The following is a 26292-nucleotide window of genomic DNA, read 5'->3' as shown; positions in this document are numbered from 1 at the left end:
TAGATATAGACGACCAAATCAATGTCATAAGTGATACTGCAATTCCTTGTTCATAAACAATACCACAATAGAACTGATTTAGTTGCCTTAAGGTTCCAAGAGCCAATGAATCACCTACATAATGTGACGTTTATATGTGAGCACTTCATTATGCATTATACATTATGTAAGTACTTTATCACTACATTTATGGTTGGATGCTTACACCTAAATACTTTATTGGGCATTAAAGTGCATTTACCTTTATTAGTCCCTACATCCCAATTAAACTTTTTGCTTTATTTCTTGGAGCATGCCAAGATACACATCCCATGTGAAACCCCATATCGAGTGAGTATAGGTAGTATATGGGGTCTCACATTTCTTGGAATAGAGAAGTTCTTAATCTTTATAATGATTCCAATATGCTCCAATTATACCACTAATAAGTCCTTTTAGAGTATAGACTCAGATGTGGCTTGGGCCTCATTTGTGGTGGTACAAATGGTATTTAGAGCCTATCCCAACCAAAAATGTGGGACTTGAGCCGTGCCACCTATGATGGAATGGTCCAATGAGGACGTTTGTAATTTGAAAGGGGAGATTGTGATACCCGACATTGAGGGAGTATAGGTGGTGGATCCCACATTGCTTGGGATGGAAATTTTTTTTCCCTTTTATTGGCACCGGGTGTCCATAACAAAGTCCCAATTCATTCCAGGGTTGCGTAGACCCTGGTTTTCAGCAAGTGCACCTCAGATAATTCATCGGAAAATTCTCCAATCAGATGTGGCTTGGACCTCCCTTAGGGCATTACAAATTTACCAACACCCTCAATACAAGATCTCATAAACCACCTATACTCACCACTTAGTACGGCATACCACAATCCCTCCCCCCTTATACTGCCAACATCCTCGTCGGGCCATTCCATAATGGGTGACATGGCTAAAGTCCCACAATTTTGATTAAGATAGGCTCTAATACCATTTGTAACACCCCATGGGAAAGCCCAAGCCACATTTTGGCCCATTCTCCAAAATGACTCCCATTGGAATCTGTAACACACCCTTCCCATAGAGTGTTACGTGCTTACATAATTTGTGCCAAATAAAGAGATCCAACTTGATAAAAAATATCTCATTTATTGAAATTAAAAAAAAAAAAAAACTGGAAAATATACATAAAAGATGTCCTGAAAAATATTTAAATAAATAGTCTCATTGCAATGAAATTTAAAATTGTTCTTTTTGTGTAAAAAACACTTATTAACTGAGTCTGTCCCAATTCATTCCAGGGTTGCGTAGGCCCTGGTTTTCAGCAACTGCACCTCAGGTAATTCAACGGAAAATTCTCCAATCAGATGTGGCTTGGACCTCCCTTAGGGCATTACAAATTTACCAACACCCTCAATACAAGATCTCATAAACCGCCTATACTCACCACTTAGTACGGCATACCACAATCCCTCCCCCCTTAATACTCCCAACGTCCTCGTCGGGCCATTCCATAATGGGTGACATGGCTAAAGTCCCACAATTCTGATTAAGATAGGCTCTAATACCATTTGTAACACCCCAAGGGAAAGCCCTAGCCACATTTTGGCCCATTCTCCAAAATGACTCCCATTGAAATTTGTAACACACCCTCCCATAGAGTGTTACGTACTTTCATAATTGTGCCAAATAAAGAGATCCAACTTGATAAAAAATATCTCATTTATTGAAAAAAAAACTGGAAAATATACATAAAATATGTCCTGAAAAATTTTTAAATAAATAGTCTCATTGCAATGAAATTTAAAATTGTTATTTTTGTGTAAAAAACACTTATTAACTGAGTCTGTCCCAATTCATTCCAGGGTTGCGTAGGCCCTGGTTTTCAGCAACTGCACCTCAGGTAATTCAACGGAAAATTCTCCAATCAGATGTGGCTTGGACCTCCCTTAGGGCATTACAAATTTACCAACACCCTCAATACAAGATCTCATAAACCACCTATACTCACCACTTAGTACGGCATACCACAATCCCTCCCCCCTTATACTCCCAACGTCCTCGTCGGGCCATTCCATAATGGGTGACATGGCTAAAGTCCCACAATTCTGATTAAGATAGGCTCTAATACCATTTGTAACACCCCAAGGGAAAGCCCAAGCCACATTTTGGCCCATTCTCCAAAATGACTCCCATTGGAATCTGTAACAAACCCTTCCCATATAGTGTTATGTACTTTCATAATTGTGCCAAATAAAGAGATCCAACTTGATAAAAAAATATCTCATTTATTGAAAAAAAAAACCAGAAAATATACATAAAAGATGTCCTGAAAAATATTTAAATAAATAGGCTCATTGCAATGAAATTTAAAATTGTTCTTTTTGTGTAAAAAACACTTATTAACTGAGTCTGTCCCAATTCATTCCAGGGTTGCGTAGGCCCTGGTTTTCAGCAACTGCACCTCAGGTAATTCAACGGAAAATTCTCCAATCAGATGTGGCTTGGACCTCCCTTAGGGCATTACAAATTTACCAACACCCTCAATACAAGATCTCTTAAACCACCTATACTCACCACTTAGTGCGGCATACCACAATCCCTCCCCCCTTATACTCCCAACGTCCTCGTCGGGCCATTCCATAATGGGTGACATGGCTAAAGTCCCACAATTCTGATTAAGATAGGCTCTAATACCATTTGTAACACATCAAGGGAAAGCCCTAGCCACATTTTGGCCCATTCTCCAAAATGACTCCCATTGGAATCTGTAACACACCCTCCCTTAGAGTGTTACGTACTTTCATAATTGTGCCAAATAAAGAGATCCAACTTGATAAAAAAATATCTCATTTATTGAAAAAAAAAACTGAAAAATATACATAAAAGACGTACTGAAAAATATTTAAATAAATAGTCTCATTGCAATGAAATTTAAAATTGTTCATTTTGTGTAAAAAACACTTATTAACTGAGTCCGTCCCAATTCATTCCAGGGTTGCGTAGACCCTGGTTTTCAGCAACTGCACCTCAGGTAATTCAACGGAAAATTCTCCAATCAGATGTGGCTTGGACCTCCCTTAGGGCATTACAAATTTACCAACACCCTCAATACAAGATCTCATAAACCACCTATACTCACCACTTAGTACGGCATACCACAATCCCTCCCCCCTTATACTCCCAACATCCTCGTCGGGCCATTCCATAATGGGTGACATGGCTAAAGTCCCACAATTTTGATTAAGATAGGCTCTAATACCATTTGTAACATCCCATGGGAAAGCCCAAGCCACATTTTGGCCCATCCTCCAAAATGACTCCCATTGGAATCTGTAACACACCCTTCCCATAGAGTGTTACGTGCTTACATAATTTGTGCCAAATAAAGAGATCCAACTTGATAAAAAATATCTCATTTATTGAAAAAAAAAAACTGGAAAATATACATAAAAGATGTCCTGAAAAATATTTAAATAAATAGTCTCATTGCAATGAAATTTAAAATTGTTCTTTTTTGTGTAAAAAACACTTATTAACTGAGTCTCTCCCAATTCATTCCAGGGTTGCGTAGGCCCTGGTTTTCAGCAACTGAACCTTAGGTAATTCAACGGAAAATTCTCCAATCAGATGTGGCTTGGACCTCCCTTAGGGCATTACAAATTTACCAACACCCTCAATACAAGATCTCATAAACCACCTATACTCACCACTTAGTACGGCATACCACAATCCCTCCCCCCTTAATACTCCCAATGTCCTCGTCGGGCCATTCCATAATGGGTGACATGGCTAAAGTCCCACAATTCTGATTAAGATAGGCTCTAATACCATTTGTAACACCACAAGGGAAAGCCCTAGCCACATTTTGGCCCATTCTCCAAAATGACTCCCATTGGAATCTGTAACACACCCTCCCATAGAGTGTTACGTACTTTCATAATTGTGCCAAATAAAGAGATCCAACTTGATAAAAAAATATCTCATTTATTGAAAAAAACTGGAAAATATACATAAAAGACATACTGAAAAATATTTAAATAAATAGTCTCATTGCAATGAAATTTAAAATTGTTCTTTTTGTGTAAAAAACACTTATTAACTGAGTCTGTCCCAATTCATTCCAGGGTTGCGTAGACCCTGGTTTTCAGCAACTGCACCTCAGGTAATTCAACGGAAAATTCTCCAATCAGATGTGGCTTGGACCTCCCTTAGGGCATTACAAATTTACCAACACCCTCAATACAAGATCTCATAAACCACCTATACTCACCACTTAGTACGGCATACCACAATCCCTCCCCCCTTATACTGCCAACATCCTCGTCGGGCCATTCCATAATGGGTGACATGGCTAAAGTCCCACAATTTTGATTAAGATAGGCTCTAATACCATTTGTAACACCCCATGGGAAAGCCCAAGCCACATTTTGGCCCATTCTCCAAAATGACTCCCATTGGAATCTGTAACACACCCTTCCCATAGAATGTTACGTGCTTACATAATTTGTGCCAAATAAAGAGATCCAACTTGATAAAAAATATCTCATTTATTGAAATTAAAAAAAAAAAAAAGGGAAAAATATACATAAAAGATGTCCTGAAAAATATTTAAATAAATAGTCTCATTGCAATGAAATTTAAAATTGTTCTTTTTGCGTAAAAAACACTTATTAACTGAGTCTGTCCCAATTCATTCCAGGGTTGCGTAGGCCCTGGTTTTCAGCAACTGCACCTCAGGTAATTCAACGGAAAATTCTCCAATCAGATGTGGCTTGGACCTCCCTTAGGGCATTACAAATTTACCAACACCCTCAATACAAGATCTCATAAACCGCCTATACTCACCACTTAGTACGGCATACCACAATCCCTCCCCCCTTAATACTCCCAACGTCCTCGTCGGGCCATTCCATAATGGGTGACATGGCTAAAGTCCCACAATTCTGATTAAGATAGGCTCTAATACCATTTGTAACACCCCAAGGGAAAGCCCTAGCCACATTTTGGCCCATTCTCCAAAATGACTCCCATTGGAATTTGTAACACACCCTCCCATAGAGTGTTACGTACTTTCATAATTGTGCCAAATAAAGAGATCCAACTTGATAAAAAATATCTCATTTATTGAAAAAAAAAACTGGAAAATATACATAAAATATGTCCTGAAAAATTTTTAAATAAATAGTCTCATTGCAATGAAATTTAAAATTGTTATTTTTGTGTAAAAAACACTTATTAACTGAGTCTGTCCCAATTCATTCCAGGGTTGCGTAGGCCCTGGTTTTCAGCAACTGCACCTCAGGTAATTCAACGGAAAATTCTCCAATCAGATGTGGCTTGGACCTCCCTTAGGGCATTACAAATTTACCAACACCCTCAATACAAGATCTCATAAACCGCCTATACTCACCACTTAGTACGGCATACCACAATCCCTCCCCCCTTAATACTCCCAACGTCCTCGTCGGGCCATTCCATAATGGGTGACATGGCTAAAGTCCCACAATTCTGATTAAGATAGGCTCTAATACCATTTGTAACACCCCAAGGGAAAGCCCTAGCCACATTTTGGCCCATTCTCCAAAATGGCTCCCATTGGAATTTGTAACACACCCTCCCATAGAGTGTTACGTACTTTCATAATTGTGCCAAATAAAGAGATCCAACTTGATAAAAAATATCTCATTTATTGAAAAAAAAAACTGGAAAATATACATAAAATATGTCCTGAAAAATTTTTAAATAAATAGTCTCATTGCAATGAAATTTAAAATTGTTATTTTTGTGTAAAAAACACTTATTAACTGAGTCTGTCCCAATTCATTCCAGGGTTGCGTAGGCCCTGGTTTTCAGCAACTGCACCTCAGGTAATTCAACGGAAAATTCTCCAATCAGATGTGGCTTGGACCTCCCTTAGGGCATTACAAATTTACCAACACCCTCAATACAAGATCTCATAAACCACCTATACTCACCACTTAGTACGGCATACCACAATCCCTCCCCCCTTATACTCCCAACGTCCTCGTCGGGCCATTCCATAATGGGTGACATGGCTAAAGTCCCACAATTCTGATTAAGATAGGCTCTAATACCATTTGTAACACCCCAAGGGAAAGCCCAAGCCACATTTTGGCCCATTCTCCAAAATGACTCCCATTGGAATCTGTTACAAACCCTTCCCATATAGTGTTATGTACTTTCATAATTGTGCCAAATAAAGAGATCCAACTTGATAAAAAAATATCTCATTTATTGAAAAAAAAAAAAACCAGAAAATATACATAAAAGATGTCCTGAAAAATATTTAAATAAATAGGCTCATTGCAATGAAATTTAAAATTGTTCTTTTTGTGTAAAAAACACTTATTAACTGAGTCTGAAAATCTCTTGAAACATGATCTATGCCGGTTGCATGCTCTTCAACACTATCTTCTTTACCTGGACATTTCAACTGCCTATGGCCATAAGAAGAACAGCTTAACTTATCATAACATATGATGGTGGACCACACTTAGATTCATGGCTAGCACATCCACCAACAACTGCATTGGTACCATGCAATCTCTTATGGCGATTCTTAAAGCTTCTTTCATAACTTGTCTTTTATCTTTCTTATCATGATGCATGCAGAACACTCAATATGGGGTATCACATCCCAAATAAAAATAAATTTCAGATGTACCACTATACTTTTATGTTACCATTAATAACTATGACATTTCAAACAAAAAACAAAGAAAGTGTGACAGAGAACATTTTTAAGAGAAATGTTTGGTTCACAAATAGATCTAAGAAAAATAAATTCACAAATGCGAGTTGTTGTGGTACACTATTTGCAAAGCCTTTTTTACCATAAAGTAGATCTAACTTATCACATCTAGCCACGAGTGTGAGCTTTACTTTTGTGATATCTCTTTGTAAACCTAGCACTTCTCCCATCTTTTATTCTCCAAGTGGGGACCTAGGGTATATACATATATAGAGACCATAAAATCCTTAAGAGATTTGTGTATGGAGTGGGACTTATTTTATTGGCTATAATTTAGGATGAATTAAGTTCTCAAGTGTTAAGAACATCTATGTGCTAGGAATAAATAAAATCATAAATAGGGCAAAACATTGACATTGTTGAGCGCACGGACAGACATTTAGGATCCTAATATATCATGTAAGCTTGTGCTCCATACCTTTCAACCTTCATTTGACAAAAACATTTAATGCAACTAGGAGATTTATTGGTTCAAAAGATTGTAACCTGATTCATTGTATGCCAAGAATTTTAACTCTACATACAACTTAAATCTAAATAACAAACTGACAGCAAATTTGAAACAAAAGCAGATAGAAAGTAGTTAGTTTATAATAAAAAAAATTAAAAAAAAAATCTTATAAAATAGAAAGTAGCTCATTATACCATTCCTCCGGACACTATCCACAAACCACCCAAGCGTGACGATAAAGAGACTATTTTTTGATCCATGCTTCAAAGCGTGCTCAAACTTACGTCCACCAAAGTTGTAATATGAGTTAAGGAGTTCAGAAAAGCATTAAATAATTGAAGAACATCACAGGTATTAGAGATACCGATGCTTTTTTCTTGATTTTTATTAGAGATACTGATGCTAGGATCAGGAAATGAAACAAAGCCCTCCCATTAGTCTACTTGATATACATCTCATGAGAAAGGGGGAAGCTATGATTTTTTTTTCCTTGTAGTGGCCAGACTAGTCCCATAAGAAATATAATACACCTCCAGTCATTGTAAGGACTTAGATTTCTACAAAAAACCTAAAAGCAAAATAAAACAATTAAACATAGACTATCTAAGCAACACAGTCTAAAATAACATATAAAATCAAATGAAGGTAATTTTTATACTTCATAAGAAGAATTATCCAACATTTTTTTGGGGGTCAAATTTTTTAGTTTTAAAAAAGAGTCATATTTTGTGGGGTGGAGGAAATTTTTCTCCAAGGTTTTTTTTTATTTTTTTTTTTTCAAATTTTGGGAGGAACAAGGGGGATTCTTGCAGATATTTTCAGGGCCAAGGAGTGGGGATTTTCTCAGGATTTTAGGGAGGCCATGGCCACCCATCTTCACACTCCCTTGCCTCTGCCTTTACCATGAATACGCATAAGATCATATTAAAAAATTCTACAAAATCAGCGATAATCAAACCAATTTCCTTTTCCTCCTAAAAAGCTTACCAATCGATTCAACTAAAGAAGATTGGAAATGAAACCAAGTAAGTACCCACGGCACTTGTCCACATATAGTGTACACTAAACAGAATGAGAGAAAACAGCATCAGTGACTGAGTCTTAAGCCAATCTTACTGAGTTTGACCACTATACAATAAGACAATTGAAACAATTTCAAAAACAATTTAAAGGATATTTGGACCACCAAATGAGTACACTGAGGATGCAAATTAGGGCTGTATTGGCCACCTAATCTCTGTGTCGCCTCCATTACTTGTTTTCTAGTTTCTGCCAAAACAAAAAAACATAAATTGACTTTAGCTACCTATATATAAATGAAAAGTAATTATAAAATGATGAAGCAATGTTCCACGGAAGAAAAGTGAGTCATGCGCAGGGAAGTATATCAGAAAACCCATCTATACTAACAACATGACGACAATGGGCCGATTTTCCCTCCCTATACTAGTAACTTCTGACAATTGAATTTTTACATGTAGTGAAATGTTCATTCAAAATACCAATCCTTCATATTGAGAAAAAAAAAATCGAAAAGAAAAGTGACGGGGACATAAAAAAGGTTTCATAAAAATTGGGATTTACTGGTTCAGAAAAGATATTTCAAAACTTCCATGTAAAAGGATTTTGTTAATGACAACATGCATGTTTTTTCCTCAGCCATGACTTCATGTATTTGAAAATGAGCAATTTGATCCACGGATATATGAACTAAACAGTAGTTGGTAGAAAGTGAAAGAAAACCATTCATAACTTCGTGTATTCTGAATATGGCGAAGCTATTCACTGCAATTACGATACAAAATGCAACCAAAAAGCTATAAACAAAAATAAAACGACAAAAATGAGTATTTTGGGAAATAGAAAAGCTCAGGCGTTGCCATTCTTTGATCAATATAATTATTTATTTATCAAAAAAAAGAAAAGCAGAAGCCGCATCCCCCAAAAAACATGGGGACACGAATCGAATTAGAATTCCAAAAACTCGCATGACAACAGGAAGAAAAAAACAAATAAGCATGTGAGCAGAATTTAAATTGGAAAAAAAAAACAAGAAAAAGAAATTGACAATAGTAAATCGGATAACTTTATACCTTTGGATAGACCGGTAACACAGATAACAAGGCCGGCAAAGGGACCGCTTGATCGGACCGGCACGGGCTCAGACGGAGCAGAGGACGAAGCAGGAGACATGGGTTCCAACGGTTGAAGAGCTCTGAAAGAAGACAATGGAGATGAGAGTCCAAGGAATAGCCTAGAACACCCTTTGCTGTCTACCACCTCAACTCTACCACCCCTACCACTACCACCACCACCATTCATAACTACCACCTTAACTGCTATTTATTTGCCAAAAAATAGTTAACCATAACTTAACCCAGTCTGAATTTTGAAATCAAAGCAAATGGGCTTAGGGCAAAAACAAAAATCAAAGCAAATGGGAAAGAGACGACAAAAAAAAAAAAAAAGGATAGAAATGGTTCGAGAAATAAAAGAACTAAAGAATCTGCTAGAATTGTAAAGAAGTTCAAGACTCAGATGATGGAAACTTGATTGAATTTTGAGGATGTGTATCATGTAATGATCATTCCTTGACTTCAATATACATCTAAGAGTTTCGAGAAACCAAAAAAAGACGACTTCTCTTGAAGGACGTGAAGAGCATGTAGGACAGGTCGCTTCGAGGATGCTTTTTGTTTCGCTTTAGTGACTGCGTGTTGAGTCCAAAAGTGAAAGAAGGGTAAAAAGAAAAATGATAAATGCAAGCGCCTAACACAATTGGTGCGCAACCGGCTTATCCACGTCACTCCCATTTCATTTTAAAAATATATAAAAAATGATTGAAAGAAAAGATTAAAAAAAGAAAAAAAGAAAAAAAAGAAAAAAAGTGCATTGAACTTGTCGACCAGTAACTTCGGTAAAGCATTGGTCTCAGTAGCAGTCCCAACAAACAAATACTGGGTTTCTCGCTTTGTCTTCGTTGTCTTGGCCATTCTCTCCTTCACGATCGTCTCCTATTTTCAGGTAAATTTATTTATTTGTGTTTATGTTTTTTTTTTTTTACCCTTCCTCGTTCTCTATTTTCTTGGAAACCGAAATTGGTCTGTGTAAATCTGCAGAAGTGCCACGCAGAAATTCAAGTGAATGAGCTGAGCTTCAAACCCTCATCACCGTTTTCGATTGTGCTCGAAGCCCTTCAGAAGCAAATTGGGTTTGCCTTTTTCTTTCCCTGATTCTGTCTTTTTCTGACTTCTAATTTATTATCTTCGCTTGGTTGCTCGGATTACGTATGACAAGAAACGGCTCCTGAGACCAACTTTGTAAAGGAACGGCTCCTCTCTGACACCGTTGGTTAGCCCTTAGAGCCCCTGACGACAGCCATCTCCCCTTAGAAAGCCCTAGCGAAACCAGAGCAAAAGGAAATCTTTCGCTCCATAGTTGTTGGTCTCCTAATTCAAAACCAAATCAGACAAAGACGAAGAAGAAAACCCAGCTAAAAACTGAAACTTAGCTCTGTTTTTGCTTTCATCTGTAGCTCCATAGTTATCTTTGACAAAACGGTGCGTTTTTATTTTATTTAATCACGTCAGCCGCGCTTACACGGCGCTTACATGGGACGACTGTCCCCAGCAGAATTGGGGTAAAAATAAAGAAAAAGTCTGGATGCAGTCGTTTTGAGCAGTCGGCTTGCAAACGGCTTCGCTGACGTGGATAAAACGAAAACGCTTCGTTTTGATAATTTTGATTTTCACAGTCGTGGAGTCCCTCAGAAGCCCAGACGTCATTTCCCTCCTCTCTCCATTCAGTCCTCCCACCTCGACTCAGTCCCTCAGACCTCGTCTCCCTCTCCCTCTCTTCTTCTCTCATTCCATGCCTCGATGCAGTACCCTAACCCAAAACCCAGTCCCTCCGAAGAAATGGTCTCATTCAGTCCCTCAGAGGCCATTCCCTAACCCTAAACAACTCTAGATCTAACCCAAAACCTAACCATTTGCAAAACCCTAACCCAAATCAGATCTGTTGCCCTGGCTCCACTCCATTCGTCTTGGTTCGTGCTGCGTTGCTCTCTACAGCTCCGACAGTCGAAACCGTGAAGATCCGCTGCATCGGTGTGCGCCACAAGGCTCTGCCAGACAAAGCCTCTGTTTTCCCCCCTGCGATTCTCTTTCTCTCCTCTGCACCTTTGCTCACCGTGGAACGTCCAGACCGACGCCTCTCGCTCTCGGTTTCCGACACCGGCATGCATATATTTATCCGCTCACGTTCCCTTCGTAATATTTTTCTAGGGCTTGCTTACGCTTTCTATTTTTAATGACTGTTATCTTTTTTTAATTGATTTTCCTGTTGGTTTCCGGGGTTCTTGCGGCGCTAGAACCTGATTTTCAGGTTCCTTCAGAGTGTAAGCCCTAATTTTTGTTCTTTTTTCGAGTGATTTTTGTCTTATGGGTTTTTTCATAGTGGATGGTTCGAGTGTTGGCTAATTTTAGCTCTTTGTTTTGGGGGGGGGGATTGGAATTGGTTCAGAAAGCGCGCATTCAAATTTGGCTTTTTGAGCAGCGAGACCTGAGGATTGAGGGCCGGATCATTGTATTAACAGGTTGGGCATTTCGGCATAGCTAAGGAGTATTGTAGTCATGGATTTCAGAATGTTGGTTTAGTTGCTGAGGGCTGGAACTTGTGAATTGTAACTGCAAGAACAATTTCATTACTTGATGTATTTACAGCAAGACTTTTTTGGCAAAGCTAAGGCTTGATGTAGTCTGGTTTGATGTATGAACATTATCTGATTTTGTTTAAATATATGCCAATTATTGTAGTTAGGAATTGGCCCCTGTTGCTTATGCAAGCTGTAATAAAATTCGTATCTCCTCTTTTCATCAAGTATTTAGCCTCTGGTAGCAATTACATATAAATTTGTGTAATAAGTACATAAAGAAGCCCCCCCACCCCGTCCATGCGAGGGGCGGGGGGCAGGGGCAAAAAAAGCCCCCCCGCATGGGCGGGGGCGGGTTGGGGTTGACCCCGCCCCCGGGGGGGGGGGGGGGGGGTAGCACCCCTTGGCAGACCCGTCCATGCGAGGGGCGGGGGGTGGGGGCGGGTAGCACCCCTTGGCAGACCCGTACAGCTTGCACATTCCATGCAATTACGCACATGAGCACAGGTTTCACTTTCCATGCAGCAGCACCTGTGTACATCAAAACCATAAGTCCACTGAATTCTGCTTTCCTGGTGAATACGAATTGGCACCTTCTCCATAACAAATTACAAATATCAATCATCAATAACTAACCATGCATCCCATACCATCAATTACTCCATTATCCTTTCCATAACTGGATTATTCATCATAAATATTAGCATTTCTTCAAAAAATCATAAAGGGAATAAAATATAACCTCAAAACAATTTTCTTAAATCTCCAAATGCCATAACCTGTTTATCCTCAATAACAAGTAAATTGATTTTCTGTCCAAGGAATTTTGCTATAACCGAGTCCTTCACTCCACTTTCATAATTACACATTATACACAAAATACCACCAATTTTACAAAATTAAAGAAATATACCTCCTCCTTCACCCATAAATACATAATTACATGATTGACACACATATAAAATCTCTTCAATGAACCAATAATTACAATGCGTTTTTCATCAAAATCGTCAAAATATTACTTCACAAAAAGCCTTTAAAAATGGTGCAATAATCAATAACCATGATTTTGCCACTGTTGTGACCCATCTCCACCCAAAGAGCTCCGGTTGTGCGCCATCCAGTCAAAATTTATCTGATAATTGAAAAATGAAAAATATAAATCATAACCTTTTGATGTATAACCAACGTTATTTGTAAAGTTTAAAAATCTTACACTGTCTTGACTACCAATCTGGGATGCGATTGGAGGGTTCCACTACTATTAGAAGCTTCAATGCTTTAATGGGAGAAGTAAGAGTTGACAATAAAACAAGTAGATTTTGAGGTTGAAAATATGAGGCATTAGATCCTTCTGTTCTTAGAGCACATAATATTAGTCAATAACAATGTATCCATCATCTTAATTGATCTTTTATTTTTTTGCAAGCATAAATCAATGACCAAAATGATAAAAAGAAGCTTACCCTTACCCCAATATAACCTCAGTATTTGTAGTCAATTAATTTGTGACCTACAAGCTTGTGAAGACAAGCAGGGTATATAGAGAAGGGTCCCTAACACCTTCCTCTAATCAAGAAACAAAATTCCTTTTAATTTTGAAGGAAATGTGCAAAAAACGATGGCAACAAAACCTGTGAGGGTACCGAAAAGAGAAAACAAAGACAATAGAACAGGGAAAGAAAGCATTGTATTTTACATATTGCCCAATTCAGAGACCAAAACCTTATCTATTTTAAGCAATTTAAACTGTTTCGAGCAAGACAGAGCTAACAAATCCATAATGTAGTATAACAATAATCCCAAAAAAAAAACCAGTCACCTAAAGGGTTCATCAATACCTGAAACAAAAAATGTAGGCGTGTGATGGAGAAAAATGAAAGAGCAAGAATGACAGAAAAGATCAAGTTGCAAAGGAAAATAATGTGCTTTACCTCGACCTCTTTTTTCTCAGAGCGGTTTTGAACTTCCAAGGGGCAATTTCAAGCCGAATATGAAAAGCCATAAACGTAGCAATCACGCAAGGACACTCCAATACAGGAAGAAACGGTTGAAGAAATGTAGACTGAGAAAAGAAAAAACTGGATCTTACACCTAATGAAGCTGCTGACGAAGAAGACCCACACGAAAAACCCACGAAAATGACGACCCATGGTGCCTGCACGACGAACCAGAACAATGTGGGTATCAATGAACCAGATCAAACGAGCAGGAAGAAGAAGAAACACAAAGATCCAGACAATGTGGCCCACGGATCTGACCCAATCTCAACTGAAACCAACAACAATGATCGGCCTTTGACCCACTCCAACGCAGACCGGACCAACCCGAAATCAACCCACCCAACGGCAACAGCTCTCTGCACCCACGACGAGGTAGTCTTCCTCCTTTCAGTTCTGGGGGGCTCGCGAATGGAAGAAGCGGGAAATCACTCTTTTCGGAAATGCTTTCAATCTGCACCGGTTTTGGTTTTCGTTTATATTTCGTATTTCATTTTTCATTTTTTTTAATAGAGGCTGACGTGGCGTTACGCCACGTCAGCCGACTGCATCCCGATTACATCCGGCGACTGTGTATAGAACTACTGATCCGGTAAACAATGGGTTTTGGCTTCTCGAGACTTTTTTATTTATTTAAAAAAAAATCAAATAAGATGAATGATTTATTGGTATTAAGAAAAATTTTATGTACAGCCACTTTTATATATTTTTTATGTATTTCACTAATATAATTGATTATGTTATTTTTTTAATATAAAATAATTGTTTAGCCAATCACATTAAAAAAATATATATAAAGAATACATAAAAATAACTATAAATTAGATATCTCTATCCAAAATAGTATGAATCACGTCCACTTGCCAACCCGTAGGGTCTAGGTGTGCTATTTGTAGGCCAGTCAGGTGCCGGCCCAACACCCCTACATACTCTCTATTAACTCCATTATTGATCGATCACCTTATTTTTTCTCTATTTTCTTTGATTTTAATTGTATAAATAAAAATCAATTACTAAATAACTAGCCTTGCACGTGCTGGATTCCCCCTATATTGAATTTGAGGAAACAAATAAAAAAAAAATGATGTATTTAGATTACGGTAAAGGTAATTTGCTTGTCCACCACGAAGACCCATATTGAATTTCTAGAGGGATATTTTCGTCACTTTTGTGAAGCGCTTTGATAGTACAAATTGGCAGGATCATGATGGAGCTAGGCTCTCGAGCATGTAAAGCGTACACCATTATACAAAAGTATCTAACCCTTGGATCAAATTTATTTGAGTGGGACCTTAGCTTCCGAGCATGTAAAGTGTACTTGATATCTCTCAGCAAAGAAAGAACCAAGCCTCCACCAAAACTCTCATTTCCATAGACTCTGAGCAAATAACAGAATATTCCTCCAGCTCAGCATAAGTTTGTTATGGGGTCATGTCTTTTGTCATTTTGTACAGGTAGTTTTTTATTCCAGAATGATGTAGAATAGATATAGGTTGGTTATTCTTTCTATCTTTTGATTGTGTGAAATGGTATTGCTAGAGAGTATATATGTATAGAGGCAGTGTACAGATTCCACCACTGAATGAGAATTACAGAAGTTTTTCTTTCAATTCCTCTATTCTTTCCTTACGGTTCTTTATCTTCAACATGGTAGCAGAGACCAGGTTTAACATGGTATCAGAGACCCCAGGTTACGAAACCTGAGGTCTTTCTTCTTTTTTTTTTTTTTTTTTCCCAGTCATTTCTTCATAGAGCTTCACTGCATTTTAATTCTCATTTCATTTCTTCAAAATGACGAAATCTACTTCCATCTCACCTTCTGAAGATCCAAAGAGCCATTTCTACCTACATCACAGTGACAATGCCAACACTGTGGTGATTGTTCCACCTCTTTCTGGCCCAAATTATCTCACATGGAATCGGTCATTCACCTTGGCCATCTCTATCAAAAATAAGCTTGGCTTTCTTGATGGAAGCATACCCACACCAAAGCTGACCGACCCTTTATATATCCCTTGGTTGCGTTGTAACAACCTTATTTTGTCTTGGCTACTCAACTCGATTTCGAAAGAGATAGCATCCAATGTGCTCTACATCAACTCAGCAAAGGAGGTGTGGGAGAAGCTGAAAACCCATTTTGCTCAACTTGATAATGTGTGCATATATCGGCTTCAGCAACAACTGTGACGCCCCCAAATCCCCACGCACGGACACGGGGAAATCGAGACGTCCGGATGATGACAACCCGGGTCACCACCCTATCGACGAGTGCCAAGTGTGTGTATGAGCAACAAATGTGCAAAGGGAAACGCAGCGGATAACGAAGGTCATATAACTAAGTACCATAATTTTTCTTAATGCAATACAAGCTGCTTTAAAACATACATATTAAAACATTACAAGATACAAACGTAGTTTCAAAGCCAACTATAAAGCAGAACTCCAACTCAGAATCCCGGCGGAGCCTCATCCTCGGGCTCAGCCTCCTCCTCCTCCTCGAAACCTACACCAAAATCTACGGTACCAAAAATGGTACCGCAGGTAAGTAAAACCCAAACACCACCAGATAAAAACATATAAAACTCACACAGCATGCATGACATAAAGCAATACACATGTCCCATAAAACCATAAATTTTTCCACGCACGCCAAAACCCATTTGGCCCAAAAACATAACCTTTCCAATTATCATGCCAAAAGAAACCAGTGGCCCATATCCAACTCAAACCAAACATTCCGATTATGCATGCACCATGATCTCCCCTAGGGATCATCCGCACACCTGGCTTTGTGCCACACCGCAGGTAACGTCTACGCATGTGACACCTACACGAGTGATGCCCAGACTCGCACCCTGCGCGTACCGGGCCGGGCCATCCTCTAGTCCCTGCCACTCGAAGGACCACGGAGTCGACACGACAGCGTTACCGTATCGTGCGATCCGGTCGTCGCTCTGCGACAACCCAGGGGATGTATCCACTCCCGAGTGACCAGAGGAGCTCCACCGAGATAATAACCCATCCCAGCTTGGGCTCGTGAGACACACGCACCCAAAAACCACATACGCCAATAAAACATGATTTTCTCAAATAAATAAAATGCACGTATACACACAATATGCAACTCACGCCACATGGCTCAAATAAATCCAGCAATCACAAATAACCAACCCAAGCAACTCCGTCCTCAATCCATCCGACCCCCGAACTCCTCGGACTCAGTCCGGAATCAACCAACCAACAACAAATAAATATTGAATGAGCAATATATATTTAAATCTGAAAGTAGAGTTTGAAAAATACTTACAGCGCTATACGGTATTTTTAGAAAGCTCGCGGTGTTGCAAACGGTGGAAGAAAAGCAACGTAACAGTGAAATTTCACTGTGGCCGTGGGTTGTGAAATACCCACTTTTGAACGGTGACAAACCAAGGCTCGGGATTGATAGGGAATGGTCTAAGGATGATTATGAAGCTAGTGGAAGTGAAGTTTGGCCGTGGGTGGCGGCGAAAACGGTGGTTGATGGCCGGATTTCCCAAAATGGAAAGCTAGCTCGTGGGAGCTGTTCCGGTGACTACTGGAGGCCGGAAAAGGGTGGGTTAGGACGGCAAGGGACCGGTGATGAAGTGGTGAAGAGGTGGTGGCCGGAGGTGGAGCGACGGCGGCGGATCGGGGCAAAATCCGCTCGACTTGAAGGTGGATTTCCGGCTAAACGGCGGCTCCGATGGTGGTGGGATTTTGTGGGGTGGTTCACCGGAGGGAGGGGGTTCGACTGGTGGGGGTGGTGTGCCGCACGGCGGCCGAACGACGGTGGGTCGAGGGGTGAGCTGTTTATGGCGTGGGAGAGGAGAGAGAGAGAGACGGACGGAACGCACGGGAAAGAGGAAGAAGAAAAAGAAAAGAAAGGAAAAAAAAAAAAAAAAAGAGAAAAAGGGAAAAAAGAAAAAAGGGAAAAAGAGATGTAGGAAAGAAATGAGGTCCAATCCTTACTCCGGGAAAACAAAACAAATCCGCCGAAACGAGATTAAAAACTGAAAAACGACTAAAAGAAATAAAACACAACATCAAATAAATTAAAAACCATTTTAAAATACAATAATTTAAAATAAATAAACCAATATATTAATTAAATTAAAAACAAACCTTCAGTGAAAATACACGTAAAAGCGGGTCATCACATCCTCCCCCCCTTAAAAACAAATTTCGTCCTCGAAATTTGCAAGATCAACTACCAGCGCCAAAAAGATACAGGATACAACTCTGAACATAATTGAGAGATACATATCATCGACAACTCCCAACAAATCCAACGGTTATTATCTTCTCACTATAAATTACTAATATCAACGACGTCTTTGCTTGACCTTCCAAGCTTTCATCCCATACCAACTTTGATAACCTAATAGCCACCTCCAAAGTTAACCATCCAAAAACCAAATTGCACGACTAAAAGATTAATCTCCCATTAAAACTTTGAATCACTACTAATTCTTCAAAATCAACACAAAGTTTGAACTTTTAAAAATCTTCAAAAAAATCATGCTTTCGCGCGCACTCTGATAACTCACCAAAATATATAAAGGCTATATCCTCAAAAATTAATATCATGAAATACAAGCTCAATCCACACCTAACCACAAGAAAACCTTTACCACATTTCCATAGAAAATCATATACTTCCAAAAACCACAAATCTCCACTCCTTCCTCGGTTGGCCATCGCTGCCCCAAACGAAAATCAACATTCCACAAAAATATATCCATTGATTGATGACAAAAACCAGTACTAAACAACCTCCAGGCCCCAATTTGAAAACACATAATATCATCCCAAAATACACATGTCTCTTGTAAAGATAAGAAACATCTCCAAAAGGCCCAAGTCCTTCCCGGCCAACCAACGAGAGCGCCTATAACTTCTATCCGATATCCCATTCTTCAAACTCATTACCTATATTATGAATAACATTTAATCTTGCAATAACTAACTCATTATAAACTACCATTGACATCACCTAGACATAATCGAAACGCTCTTGGTGACTCACCCACCTACTTGTACTCTCAAAAACTCTAGTTTTAGCACAACTAATTCCTTCAATAGCACTTCACAAATAAATCTCAAGACAGGTCATACTGTTTAAATCTTCAATCCATCAAAACTATTAAACAACACTCATGGATCCTAATGCTTTATTACTTCATACTTGTGATTATGCTACCCACCGTTGATGCATAAGTTTCAACTTTCAAGATTTATTACTTCATACACCACACATGGTGACCTAACGATCTCTTTTCAAGTTAAATAACCATATCCCCAATTCTCCCAACTAGATACTTGATCTCCAAAGAAAAGTATAGCCTCACCAATTTAAATTCCTATGACTTCAAGTTACAATTAATTCCCAAGATAAACACAACAGTCGTTTCAAATCATCATCCCAATGAGTAACCCGCTTCGACTGCACATTCCGTTCAACTTACCAAACAACTCAAAGCCAAAATCTCTTGAATTTAATATTACCACACAGATTCCTCTTCAACTCCTACCAAGCGAAAAATTAGATGAGACTAGGACCAGCACTCCCTGAAATCCATACGCACTTACCATTACTACTCATCGATCTCATGTACCCTTAGCCAACACCACAAATCATTCAAACGTACAAGTTATCCATTATCACATTTCCATCATCTGGACTTATATCCTCAACTCAGCAAGAATCATTCCTGAATCTACTCAACTTATATCCTTAAATTAGCAACTAGCCATTGCTTAAAGTTTGGTACCGAGAATGACCTTAAACCTGCTAAGAATCCATTCCCAAAGTCTACGGATCGTATAGCCTCAAATTCAATCGTATTTAATACCAACACAAAATCTACTATTTCCAACACTCTGATGGACCTATATCTTTCGAATCGATAGAATCATTTCCTAAAATCTGCCACTACAACCTCGAGTCAACAATAATTATTTTCTAAACTAGCTCGATATCTTCAATCCTCAAAGAAATACACGAACTAGATCATTACTTCCAATCCTCAAAGGAATCTGCTCTAGAAAAATTTTCATATCAATAACTCAACTCGAATCAACCCCATTTTTAATGATTACAAACTAATCACTCACTAGAGTAGATCAAGCTACAGCACTAAGTCTGTAAAACTAAGAACTCAATTCTTATTATAAATCAGTCATTCGACTCTGCAATTCTAAAACCTTAAATCAAATAAGAATCATCTTTCGAAACTTCTAAGATCAAAGAACTTACATCCCATAATAGAACAATCGACTCCCAAATCTTTCAAATTCCAAAACATTAGTAGATAATAAATCATTTTCTGAAATTCTCAATATTGGTGGCTTTAATCCAAAACATTCACCTTAAAAGCTTGTAAAATCTAAAGCCCCAATTGCCACCAAATTACTCATCCAAATCACGAAATCTAAAACTCAAAATTGAATTATTTCCCCCCAAAGCTTGTCGAACCTAACACCTTAATTACCATAAACTTATTTTCCTAAATTCTATAAGGCCCCAAACTTTTAAAACTTTGCTGAAATTTCATAAAATCTAACATCGAAATTTGTTGAACTTACAACCTACTACGTTATAGACCACTTCATAAACTCCACGGAACCAAAGAACTCAATTATTCTACTTCCCTAAAAGATCACCCAGATCATGCCACTCTCTCTAAACCTCGATAATAAAAACAAACCACACAAGGCGTTCATCACTAAAGATTAGATTAGACCCCTACCTGCCATGACTCCAGCATTCTGAGTCTCCGCAGCCTCGCCTCCCATGGTACCAAGAGTCACTACGTACATTCGAGCCCGACCTAAAAGCCTCTAGTTAGTTCTATCACTGCGACAAGTTCCACGGCTTCCTTGAACTCTAACGGGGCACTCATGAGCAATATGTCCCACTTGGTCGCATCGGTAACACTAGGGTCCACCACTTAGCCGACACTCGCCCTCATGAGCTCTATTACAAATTCCGCAAATTGGCACTCGTCCTTCCATACGAACACTTGAGGACGCTTGCGGTCGAGTTCCGGTCCGCTGAACAAATTTCTGAGGCGAACCCGAACTACTTCCTTCACCAGAAAAACTCCGCCTCTTATATCCTGGAGGGGGAGCCCATACTCAGATTATTCTCTCGCTCTATAAGGGTGGCCACATCCATTAACTCCTGAAAAGTGGATATCCAATGGCTGACCACCATACGGCGTATATCAGGACGTAGACCCTCTTGGAAACGCTCGGCTCGCATTTCCTCTGTGGCGATGAGGTGGGGAGCAAATCGCCCAAGTTCTATAAATCTTCGGGCGTACTGTTCCACTGTCATGCTCCCTTGGACCAGGCTTGAGAACTCTCTTGCCTTTTTGCCGCCTCACGGAAGCGGGAAAGAATCGATCATTAAACTCTTTCTTGAAGCACTGCCAGGTCACAGCGGCGAAAGACCCCAAACCTTAAATAAAATTCCCTTAGACATATCCTTAAAGTTCGTTGAACCCACACTCTCCTAAACTATAGTCTCGTTACATATATTCTACAAAACCTTGACCTCAATCATCTTAAGCGACTTAAAGCTAATTCCTCTCCTCATTGCTACGTGAGTTCCCACCTTACAAAGATTGTCTAAACCATGACAGTCCCTTCATACCTCAACATCATACAAGCAAACCACATCGCTAAAAATTCAAGCCTACTACACTAAATGTTCATGCCTAATAATAGTATCCTCGATTATACCGCCTTCCTGCCACAACACAACCTTTGACCCCCTTTAAGAAAAACAAATAAAACCAACAACATAAAACCAAAAACACAAAACCACATGGCAAGAAACGAAAGAAACCAGCATGCAATAACATAACCAAATAAATAAAAACAAGCAAACAAGTTCAAACAAATAAAACAAATAAAACATGTCAAATAGCAACTTTACTTAAAATAAATTTTAAAACATAACTTTAAAAACATTCTGGTACTACCTACGGGACATGTGGTTTTACCCAGAGCCAAACCGGTCTGATACCACCTGTGACGTCCCCAAATCCCCACGCACGGACACGGGGAAATCGAGACGTCCGGATGATGACAACCCGGGTCACCACCCTATCGACGAGTGCCAAGTGTGTGTATGAGCAACAAATGTGCAAAGGGAAACGCAGCGGATAACGAAGGTCATATAACTAAGTACCAGAATTTTTCTTAATGTAATACAAGCTGCTTTAAAACATACATATTAAAACATTACAAGATACAAACGTAGTTTCAAAGCCAACTATAAAGCATAACTCCAACTCAGAATCTTGACGGAGCCTCATCCCCGGGCCATCCTCTAGTCCCCGCCACTCGAAGGACCACGGAGTCGACACGACAGCGTTACCGTATCGTGCGATCCGATCGTCGCTCTGCGACAACCCAGGGGATGTCACTCAGTATTATCCACTCCCGAGTGACCAGAGGAGCTCCACCGAGATAATAACCCATCCCGGCTTGGGCTCGTGAGATACGCATCCGAAAACCATATAAACAAACCGATTATGCATGCACCATGATCTCCCCTAGGGATCATCCGCACACCTGGCTCTGTGCCACACCGCAGGTAACGTCTACGCATGTGACACCTACACGAGTGATGCCCAGACTCGCGCCCTGCGAGTACCGGGCCGGGCCATCCTCTAGTCCCCGCCACTCGAAGGACCACGGAGTCGACACGACAGCGTTACCGTATCGTGCGATCCGGTTGTCGCAGAGGGGATGTCACTCAGTATTATCCACTCCCGAGTGACCAGAGGAGCTCCACCGAGATAATAACCCATCCCGGCTTGGGCTCGTGAGACACACGCACCCAAAAACCACATACGCCAATAAAACATGATTTTCTCAAATAAATAAAATGCACGTATACACACAATATGCAACTCACGCCACATGGCTCAAATAAATCCAGCAATCACAAATAACCAACCCAAGCAACTCCGTCCTCAATCCATCCGACCTCCGAACTCCTCGGACTCAGTCCGGAATCAACCAACCAACAACAAATAAATATTGAATGAGCAATATATATTTAAATCTGAAAGTAGGCTTTGGAAAATACTTACAGCGCTATACGGTATTTTTAGAAAGCTCGCGGTGTTGCAAACGGTGGAAGAAAAGCAACGTAACAGTGAAATTTCACTGTGGCCGTGGGTTGTGAAATACCCACTTTTGAACGGTGACAAACCAAGGCTCGGGATTGATAGGGAATGGTCTAAGGATGATTATGAAGCTAGTGGAAGTGAAGTTTGGCCGTGGGTGGCGGCGAAAACGGTGGTTGATGGCTGGATTTCCCAAAATGGAAAGCTAGCTCGTGGGAGCTGTTCCGATGACTACTGGAGGCCGGAAAAGGGTGGGTTAGGACGGCAAGGGACCGGTGATGAAGTGGTAAAGAGGTGGTGGCCGGAGGTGGAGCGACGACAGCGGATCGGGGCAAAATCCGCTCGGCTTGAAGGTGGATTTCCGGCTAAACGGCGGCTCCGATGGTGGTGGGATTTTGTGGGGTGGTTCACCGGAGAGAGGGGGTTCGACCGGTGGGGGTGGTGTGCCGCACGGTGGCCGAACGGCGGTGGGTCGAGGGGTGAGCTGTTTACGGCGTGGGAGAGGAGAGAGAGACAGACGGACGGAACGCACGGGAAAGAGGAAGAAGAAAAAGAAAAGAAAGAAAAAAAAAAGAAAAGAGAAAAAGGGAAAAAAGAAAAAAGGGAAAAAGAGATGTAGGAAAGAAATGAGGTCCAATCCTCACTCCGGGAAAACAAAACAAATCCGCCGAAACGAGATTAAAAACTGAAAAACGACTAAAAGAAATAAAACACAATATCAAATAAATTAAAAACCATTTTAAAATACAATAATTTAAAATAAATAAACCAATATATTAATTAAATTAAAAACAACCCTTCAGTGAAAATACACGTAAAAGCGGGTCATCACAACAACTCAACTCTGTTTTGCAAGGAAATCAAACTATAAGTGAATATTTCACTCAACTTAATGGGATTTGGGAAGAAATGCATAACTACAGACCTGTCCCGTGTTGTTCATGCGGATTGTGTACTTGCAAAGCCCTTAAATCAATTGGTGATGTACAAGAGATAGATTGTGTGTTTAAGTTTCTTTTGGGATTAAATGATTCATATGAGCACATTAGAGGTCAAATCATCTTGATGAGTCCGATGTCTTCTTTAGATAAAACTTTTTCTCTAGTTTTACAAGAAGAAAGACAAAGACAGACCAGAAATATGACAGTTCCTTCTCCTGAGGCTTCGGCACTAGCAGTCTATAGTAATCAAACAAAAAGAAAGGAGAAGTCTGATATGAATTGTTTTCATTGTGGGAAGCCTGGACATACCAAGGAAAACCTGGACATACCAAGGAAAAATATTATAGGCTTATAGGATTTCCACCCAATTTTAAGTTCACAAGCCAAATCATGGTAGTGGGAATTTTTCTTCCACACATTCAGCAAATCAGGTTTTCTCTCAAGCTCAGGAAAAGGGACTACAGGAGAATCCTCAGTTGAACCTAACCCAAAATCAAATTCAGAAACTCATAGCTCTAATCAATGGACAGATGTCTCAGCTCAAATCTAATGACTCAGTTTCGATTCAGACCACTACTCAACCTCAAAAATTGTCCACTGAGAACATTCCTTCCCCTATTGCACACTCCAACATGGCTGGTATAATTTCTTTTCCCTCTCACATTTCTATTGATCATGATACATTTGTTCTTGGCATTCATCAACACAACTGCTTATCTGTTATGCATAAACATTTTCCTAAAACTGCCAAAGCACCTTGGATCATTGATACTGGTGCCACAGACCATATGGTCTGTTTCACCTCCTTCTTTAGCTCTATCACCTGTTCCACCAAGGCATTAGTCAAGGTTACCAAATGGATCTCATGCTAAGGCAACTCATATTGGCACCGTACATCTCTCAAACAACATTGTGCTCACTGGTATCCTTTGCGTACCTTCCTTTTCTTTTAATCTCCTTTCAGCTAGCAAGCTCACTCATGAATCCTTTCTATGTCTTGTTTTCTTGGGTCAATTTTGTTTTATACAGGTCCTATCTTCATAGACGACGATTGGGCTTGCTAAAATCCAGCATGGTCTTTATTTTCTTCTTCCCAGCACTCTTCAAACCAAGGCTGTCAATCAAGCAACTTCCAACAACTTGAATGTTTTTCCTCTTTCCTCCAATCCTTGCTTCTGCAGTGTTGTGACACAACAAGATTTCAACCTTTGGCATCTTAGGCTAGGACATTTGTCTGATTAGAGACTTAGATCAATTCAGTCTATTCCTTTTGATGCTAAATGTAATGCTTCTTCAGATTGTAATGTTTGTCATTTGGCAAAATAGAAACGAAATTCCTTTCAATTAAGTACTTCTTGCACTTTCTCCAATTTTGATTTAATCCATTGCGACATTTGGGGACCTTACTCTCAATCATCTCTACAAGGCCATCATTATTTTCTCACCATTGTCGATGATCATAGTCGAATAACTTGGGTGTTTTTAATGAAATTCAAATCTAAAACCAAACAGCTTCTGCAGAATTTCATTCTCATGGCACAAACTCAATTCAATTCCAAAATAAAGAAAATCATGACAGATAATAGAATGGAATTTCACATGCCTAGCTTTTATGATTCTCATGGCATTCAACATCAAAAATCATGTGTTTACACTCCACAACAAAATGGAGTTGTGGAGAGAAAACATCAGCATCTTCTTAACGTTGCCCGAGCACTTCTTTTCCAAGCCTCTCTTCCAATCAAGTTTTGGGGAGATGCCATTTTGACAGCAACTTACCTCATAAATAGAACCCCCACTCCTCTCTTGGGCAACAAATCTCCCTATGAGATTTTTTCTCCTCACCACCTTCTTATAACCATTTGAGAGTCTTTGGATGCCTTTGTTTTGTATCCAACCTAAAGCACAACAGAACCAAATTTGACCCAAGAGCTATGAGATGCATTTTTATAGGTTATCCTGCTGGTGTTAAAGGCTATAAAGTGTATAGTTTAGATACCCATACAACCTTTATTTCACGTGATGTTAACTTCATTGAGTCTACCTTTCCCTTTCATTTCCCACATTCTATTCAACCTTCCTCTCACTTAGACCTGGTTGTCCCACCAGAATTGTCAGATTTTCATTCTGCCCTCATCACAGCTGATTCATCTACTGATTCTTCAGAACAACATGTTCAATCTCCAGCTCCCTCTAATCTTCCTTCTAGTCCTCCTTTAATTGATTCAAACCTCACAGCTCCAGAATCTGATTCTTCCTCATTTACTCCAACTTTAGAACACGATTCACCCATTGTTCCAAGAAGATCTAATCGACCAAGGAACACTCCATC

At 39.6% G+C, this 26292-nt stretch overlaps 2 long non-coding RNA genes and 1 pseudogene across 2 annotated transcripts; 1 reads left to right on the top strand and 2 right to left on the bottom strand.

Annotated features, from left to right (window-relative positions):
- The window catches only part of LOC122312006, a 35888-nt pseudogene extending 27422 nt beyond the window's left edge, over window positions 1-8466 (bottom strand).
- Window positions 8467-10948: 2482 nt separating this feature from the next.
- On the top strand, window positions 10949-11943 carry LOC122308910. The gene is made up of 2 exons (XR_006242282.1): window positions 10949-11600; window positions 11726-11943. It is a non-coding gene; the product is annotated as an uncharacterized LOC122308910 (long non-coding RNA).
- Window positions 11944-13490: 1547 nt separating this feature from the next.
- On the bottom strand, window positions 13491-14402 carry LOC122311375. The gene is made up of 2 exons (XR_006242772.1): window positions 14117-14402; window positions 13491-14013 (listed from the first exon to the last, which is right to left on the bottom strand). It is a non-coding gene; the product is annotated as an uncharacterized LOC122311375 (long non-coding RNA).
- Window positions 14403-26292: the final 11890 nt, after the last annotated feature.

Source organism: Carya illinoinensis, chromosome 5 (assembly GCF_018687715.1).
Source record: "Carya illinoinensis cultivar Pawnee chromosome 5, C.illinoinensisPawnee_v1, whole genome shotgun sequence".
NCBI classification, from domain to species: Eukaryota; Viridiplantae; Streptophyta; class Magnoliopsida; order Fagales; family Juglandaceae; genus Carya; species Carya illinoinensis.
Note: the sequence above shows the minus strand (reverse complement) of the source record. Positions and strands in the feature narration are given on the sequence as shown.